This window comes from Pecten maximus, chromosome 17, assembly GCF_902652985.1.
Source record: "Pecten maximus chromosome 17, xPecMax1.1, whole genome shotgun sequence".
Taxonomy (NCBI): domain Eukaryota; kingdom Metazoa; phylum Mollusca; class Bivalvia; order Pectinida; family Pectinidae; genus Pecten; species Pecten maximus.
This window is the reverse complement of record NC_047031.1, coordinates 3,038,141-3,046,159: the sequence shown is the minus strand read 5'-3', so window position 1 is coordinate 3,046,159 and position 8,019 is coordinate 3,038,141.

Below are 8,019 nucleotides of genomic sequence, written 5' to 3'. Positions count from 1 at the left end.
ATTGGCTTATAGATGATTCTGCCTAATATATGACATCAAAGGTAAGCTAATAGATTTATCTTAATTTCAAATTCACTACAATTAAAATGTTTATTATATTATAGCTTCTGAGGATATTTGGTTTTGTTTAAATTGATCATTATTTTCTGCTTTTCTATATGTATGTGAGCTCATTTCCTATACTTCATTATTGACTGTTTCATTTGAAAGTTTGAAGTGAGCATTATAAATTACCATATTCTTTAGAATAAATCTGTAATGCCTTGCAAATAAGATATTTTATTAGTGTATATACATGTATCTGGATGCTTATGATATTGATTTTCTCCCATTTCAAATTTCAGGTACCTCAGCTTTAGGACTTTATTTATATGGATATTTGTGGTGTGACCAATACTAGAAGATAAATGCCATCCCCTGCCACCAGAGACAGCAGATTTAGGCATAGTTTCCCTTTAGCTACCATCTCCCACTATTCTATGTCATTGATTAAAATTACAGAACTTAATATTTGTGTTGGTGTTGTTTTTCAACTGCTACCAAGTTGAATCATGTAATTTTGATCTTAAGTAAATTATTATTTTCAAAAACATGGTACATCAATATATCATTTATACCAAATATGGCTTGCCTGGCCTCGTAATAAATATAGTTCAGAATTCTTTATAATCCATAATAAACATGTAACCAACCAACTTCAAGTGTTTATATCAATCAACTTGTTTGTCTGCCAAACTGGATTATTCAAACAGAAAAATTTCATCAATAACATGTTCCTTTGGGGAACTTGGACTTTCTTCCCTTGTCTATATTTCTTCATCTATTGTCTATGAATTAAGTCTAGGATTTCTCAACCCGGAAGACATACACACAAATTGATGAGCAAAGATGGTTATAACCATTTGCTTTGCATGCCTTTAATGATTTTAATTTTTATCAGTAAATCTGTTTTTAGTATACTAGTAGTACTAGATGCTAGTTATTATGACCTTTTTGTTAATCATCCTATCACTGTGAACAAGTGGCTAATTATGATAAGTATTGAGAAACTAGAACAAATACAACATGTGAAGAAGACCTGAAACATCAAAATGGTCACCTGCTAGATTGGTAGCCATGGCAACCAAAAATGGATACAGAATGTACATAGATTCTACATGTTGAAGAGAGGAATTGCAATTTTACATTTTCTGCAATGTACATAATGGTAAAATTCACATTGATAAAATCAGCTTCAATATCATGATTTGGAGACACATTTTAGCTGTTGACTAAAACCATAAAATAGGAAAGGAATAAATATAACTAAATATAACTTTTGAAAGATTGATTATTAATGTTAAAACCATGAAAACAACAACCTACTTATGAATATAATTTATGATTAACATTTATAATCCTAATACAGCAATCTCAGCTGCAAACAGTTGAACATTTTACATTTTGATTCAGATGGGAGCACATGCGCATGCTTTTTCAAGTAAAATATCGCATTTTTACGTATTTTCACTTCTGGTTGCCATGGTAACGTTTTAAATAAAACAAAATAGAAGTTTTGCCAGAAAACCTGGATAGGTCCTCTTTACAAGATTCACTATATAGATAGACTGCTGACTAAACCATTATACCTGTAATACAAAATCAAATTTCTTACAATGAAGTCTAGGCAGATAAAACGGAAATAAAAACTTGTAACAAAAATCACTGCTTTTAATTTCAGTCAGTAACTATGACAACAACTGCAAATAAAAATAAAATACTACTTTTATTTGTGTTTATCCTCCTTCCTCAAGAGTCTGATATATCATTTATTTTATAAACTAGCACTACATTCACTCTCATTGGCTTAAAATGTATAAACATATGAAATAAGTAACTTTTTTCATAAAATCATAAATTTTGGTTACCATGGTAACGTCAATAATCCAAAAACACCACTTTTGTTACTAAATCTGAAAAGGTTATATTCTCAAGTTTCTAAATATATATGGGTTGTTTACCAAAAATGTTGACGCAAAAGTGTGAAAAATCATGATGAACCAAAATGTCGGATTTGTTTCAGGTCCATTAAAAAATCCTGGGAGTTAAGGGGTTTAAATGAGCCCGGCTGTTAATAGGACGGTAAACAAAAACAAACAAACAAACAAACAAACATCCTCCACCTCCAAAACCTAGCACGTCCTTAGATGACCCTGGTTGTTAATAGGACGTTAAAGGAAATAAACCAAACCAAACCCTGCTCGTTGATCTTAATCTTTTAGGTCATTGTGACGTATCCCGGATATGACGTAGATTTGTATGGTGGGTGTCGTTAATGAAGCACACGACGCTTACTCTTCCGGGACATATGGTCTTAGTCTCCTTGTGTATTTTCAGGGGTATTCATGAAAATCAATATATTTTCTTTATAGTTTGTCCCTAATTAACCGATTTTGAGTTTGAATTATAGTTTAGCTTCATGTTGATATCATCTATTGTTTCTATATCCGGATATAGTATGATTTACATGATAAACTTTCGAATTTTTGAGTTCAGGGTCTATCTTTTATGCTGATACGACTGTCAAAACTCGAACACAGGCAGAAGGAATAGAAGTATACGATTGCTATTTATATTATATAAAGTAACCATCACGTGAATATCCGGAAGTAGTTTATTTCTGTGTGTTAGTGCACTGTGTCACGTGAATATCCGGAAGTAGTTCATTTTCTGCGTGTTAGTGCACTGTGTCACGTGAATATCCGGAAGTAGTTTATTTCTGTGTGTTAGTGCACTGTGTCACGTGAATATCCGGAAGTAGTTTATTTCTGTGTGTTAGTGCACTGTGTCACGTGAATACCCGGAAGTAGTTTATTTATGTGTGTTAGCGTACTGTATCTCGTAACTTGAAGTATAACAGGTGATCGATATTAGTGTTTTCGCTTAACCACGCCCAAGCGATACCCGATACCAAAAACGACACAACCCATTTAGTGACGTTAATGTTTAGGGTCTTGATGCATATTTTCAATGTATATGTGTCGGTGATTTTAATGCAAATATCAAGTGGAAACATTGGCGAATGGCTAGGGTGAATACTTTAAATTGTCACAGACAACATGATGAATGTTAAACAGCATTTGACAGATGTCTGTAACTGTTAATATTGTTATCATTACCATTGCCGTAATATGATTTTATTACAAATCCACATTGTTTAGCAGATAATTGTGCATTTTAAGTTTCAAAATTTGTTCTTGTTATTTCGTATTTATTTATTTATTTGTTATTTATTTATTTATCTATTTTGTCCCCACGGAACTTGCCACTGATTTTCAATATACGATAATAATATTATGTCATCATGTTTAATAATACATGTATAGTATCACGCATGAAACGATGAACAAGGGGAAACAACTCTTTCTTGATCGTCATAACAGGGGAAGTCACGTCAGTAGTAACTTCTGTACTTTATCATTGTATGCTACTTGTAATACAAACTTTCTTGCCAATATCAAGTGATTTCCACCATTTCTTACACATTATGTTAGCTATATCTCTTGTCCACTTAGTTCTATTTTTCTAGAGTTAAATGTACATCACTGACGGATCAAACATCCGGCACGCTTTTGGTTTAGTTTGGTTTATGGCAAGCCAACTTAACATTTATTCAAGGAGCAATGTCGATCTTGTATTTCAGAAAAAATATATCAGATATCTTATATAGCATATGATATATCTTATATCTTATATAAGATATCTCATATACGATATGAGATATCCTATGTAGAAATTAAATCAGATTCTATATAAGATATCTTAATTGATATATAAGATATCTCATATAGTATATGAGATATCTCATTTAGTCAAAGATCTCGTTCCTATATAAGATATCTTATATAACAACGAGATTTTAACAAAACGACGAAATGAAGTCTCCCCGTCCGGAAGTTGGTCGGACACGAGGCTGGACGAACCATGATGATCTTTTAATACATTTAGTGCTGCTTTAGAATCATCTATATAGCCTAGTATATGTTCTGATAAACCGTTACCATGTAAAAGAAAATGTTCGGCCTTTTCAACACATTGTTCAATGCCATCGAACTGGACGACGTGCTCTGTTCAAGGGAGAAATTAGTTTCTTGGTTTATTGCCTAGAAATCTCGTTCCTATATAAGATATCTTATATAGCAACGAGATTTAAATTATATAAGATATCTTATATAACATATGAGATATCTAACATGCGATATAAAATATTTATATAATATATAAGATATCTTATATAATTCGATAAAATACAGAATCGACATTGCTCCTTGAATAAATGTTAAGTTGGCTTGCCATATTGGTTTATTTTGTTTATTGTGCTATTAACAGTCAGGGTCATTTAAGGACGTGTCAGGTTTTGGAGGTGGAGAAAAGCCTGAGTACCCGTAGAAAAACCACCGGCCTACGGTCAGTACCTGGCAACTGCCCCATGTAGGTTTCGAACTCGCAACCCAGAGGTGGAGGGCTAGTGATAAAGTGTCGGGACACCTTAACCACCTGGCCACTGCGGCCCCCTGTCCGGTACGCCATTTCCTCTATATGAAATAACAAGTATGGAAGAAATTTCGTGGTTTTGAAGAAAGACGATGAGATGTTCCCAAATAATTGCATACTTAGATTCTGAGAATCTCAATGAGAATTAGTAAAATCACGTTTTAAAATCCCTAAATTCCGCATAAGAGTAGACCTTGACTTTCTCTATTATCAAAATCAGTTCATAATATCTATATATATCCATATAAAAACCAAAGTCAAAAGATCATCATCAATTTAATGTTCTGGTTCTTCCCCGATTCCTCCCGATCAGGTAAATCGTTAGAGTGGTACGTGGAGTAGAATTCGTGTCAAGTCCCTGTGTGTCAAGTCCCTGTGTGTCAAGTCCCTGTGTGTCAAACAGCCGAAATGACGTCACTGTGAGAAGCTGCACAGGAAACTGTTCAATCGATACAACAAAACTACCAGTAAATAATTATTTGTAGAGATGACATCAAAATCACAACCGATTCCATCAAAATACCCTTAATGGTCATCTATATAGCAGAATAACCTTGAATTTCAAACACGAATAAATATCTAAATATTTGCACAAAAATAGCCATGTTATATACCAAAATGTTTGATAGGACGTGCAGTTTCTGACAAACACCAATAATTTGCTGTATATGTTAACAGTTTCTTATATAGAGTTTCTTTGTGGTAAGATGAAGCATGGAATAATTCTAACTCGTAATAGCAAAGCTAATGTACGTACAGAGACATATATACATATATATACACAGAGATTGGTAACTCTCTATATGCCCTTGTGTTAACATAGTGGCCCCTGACCTTCCCACAATCCTTTGCGGTGTATATATGTCTCTGGTACGTATAAGCGTTTTCTGTATTTTTTTTACCTTGAAATGCAAATGACGACTGTGAATAATATTACACAAATATAGCATATAGAGCGGCATTTCAATCAATAAAAATGTTCATGTATCATACGTTTAAGACAATAAGGACATGTTTAAGTCAAACTGTTAAACTGGTGAGTTTGTGGCCTTTTTCAGAAATAGGCATATTTTACTCTAAACTCAACAGTGGAACATTTTCTTCGAAAAGCAGTCTTCTAGCCATTTACAGGGTTGTTTATTGTATCTAATAAGAGCACATTTGATATTTTAATACCTCCTTATATGCCATATTTGTGTGATATAATTCACGACCGCTATTTGCATTTCAAGGTCAAAATAAAAACAGTGTTTATATATATAATAAAGTCAAATCTGGTCAAACCAATGCTCCTATGTATTGCCCCAGAGACATAACAATATATGTCTCTGGTTGTACTTTAGACACCTGTAAGCAGAACGACATGATTAGTTTGTGCAATATATGCGATACAAATGAGCTAATTATGTCCCCTGAAACATTCATTTTTCGTATGTTTTGTTGAAATTTACAAACAGCTTATCAAATTACAACAACAAGTCTCACGGTTTGCCATGATACATACCAAAAGTTCAACAAGTCACTTCTGTTAATTTGCACCTTATTGGAATTTTTTGACTTGTAAATATCACTGCTTTGACTGGATTTGCTGTTTAGATGCCCCTTAATATGGCTGTCAATTTCTATCAAGGCGGGAGACAACCGGATAACACAGTCTAGTCATTATCCTTCCGCTGAACTGGCGGAACTTTTTTTATTATTATTTCTAAAGAGTTTTGATAAAGCAACAATCTACGTTATGTTTTAGAAAATTGATTTTTTTAACATCATAAAGTATGTGTGTGCTTGATTGACACCGTCTTCTCCATGGTTCACTGACCCCGACAGGTAAAATGTGTAGGTCAATGAAACATGGAAGATATTGACTCGACCCTGCCCTAATACACATAATATAAAACCTCACCAATGTGTGTCAAAGTTAATTAAGTATGATAAAAACAGTAACGAGTAAATGTCGAGGACTGATCGATCACGTAACTCGGCCATCTGGACCGGTTCATCCCATTAAATGTAAGGCTTCGCCCATTTTTTGTCTACTACGGAAGCATGTTCATGTTTGCGGAAATATCTGTAGGTCATCAATATATAATTACCCTGCGGGGTTTTAGAGGACGATACCATTTTCCGGGGGACACTATTGAATTAACATGGAGCCAAAAAGTGCATGTATATGTAACGTAGGTCTTATAATCACCAAGCGGACGCTGTTCAGATGTATTTATTTATGTATTTATTTAATTAATTGATTAATTAATTAATTTATTTATTTATTTATTTAATATGATTATTTTATTTATTGATGATTTATTTAATTAATTGACTAATTAATCAATTAATCATTTTTTATTTTATTTAATTATTTTATTTATTTATGATTTATTTAATTGTTTTATTCATTTATTTATTTATTTATTTATTGGTTGTTGTGTTTATTTGTGGTGGTTGAAATAGATAGATGGTTACTCACTCACACATCATGCACACTGTAAGATAATAGACATTTAAAATACAGCATTCCACATATGGAATACTTACATGTACCTGGAACATCCAAAGTAAGGCAGCGAGTGGACCACTCATTCATCCATTCACCAATCCATCCATCCATCCATCCATCCATCCATCATCCATCCATCCATCAATCCATCCACCCATCCATCCACCCATCCATCCATCCATCCGGAGGGTTTATAACAACTATCTAGAAGACTTAACAATAAATAGCATCTGTCTGACGTCACATTATCATCTGCGTGTGGAATATGTGACAAAGTGAAACTGAAATATCACAAACAAGAAATATCTTTAAAAAAGATAAACGGCATAGTTTTAATGCTGGTGGTTATAATGTAAAACTACTGGTGAAATAAATTAACGAACTACGATGTAATTAATAAATGCGCAGTTTCAGCACGGATAACACAATTATATCAGTTTGAATCATTTTTGGTGATAATAAGACTACAAATGTGTCATTTGAATAGATGCATCCACTTATTCAGCTTGCATTCAATTTAAAAGGGACATCACGGTAAAAACGTTGCAATTTTCACTGAATGTACGCGTTTTGTTCCTTTCCAGTTATGTTTCTGTGCTGTTCCAATGTTCACAGTCAATCCATATGTCCAGCTTGACCACTCGATTTAGTTGGGAATCCCCCTCTAAATTTAGCGCGGAAATTATTTTTAGATCATTACGTGACTGTTTTGAAATCGTGGCAACACAAACACACGATAGTTTACAAGGCGATATCTATATTCCATCTGGGTTAGTTGGATAACGATATTATACACAGTGGTTTAAATGTTAAATAACACGTTCTGTAAATATTACGGCACACATATTTATGTGTAAATAAGTGTAAACACTGTTCATATAGTATAGTGACAGTAGCGATGTACTGGTACAGACTGTATTTGTGTAAATATTACCGAGATTATCATGACCTACTATCAAACAATCAAGCAGACTACGAGCGGCGTCCGT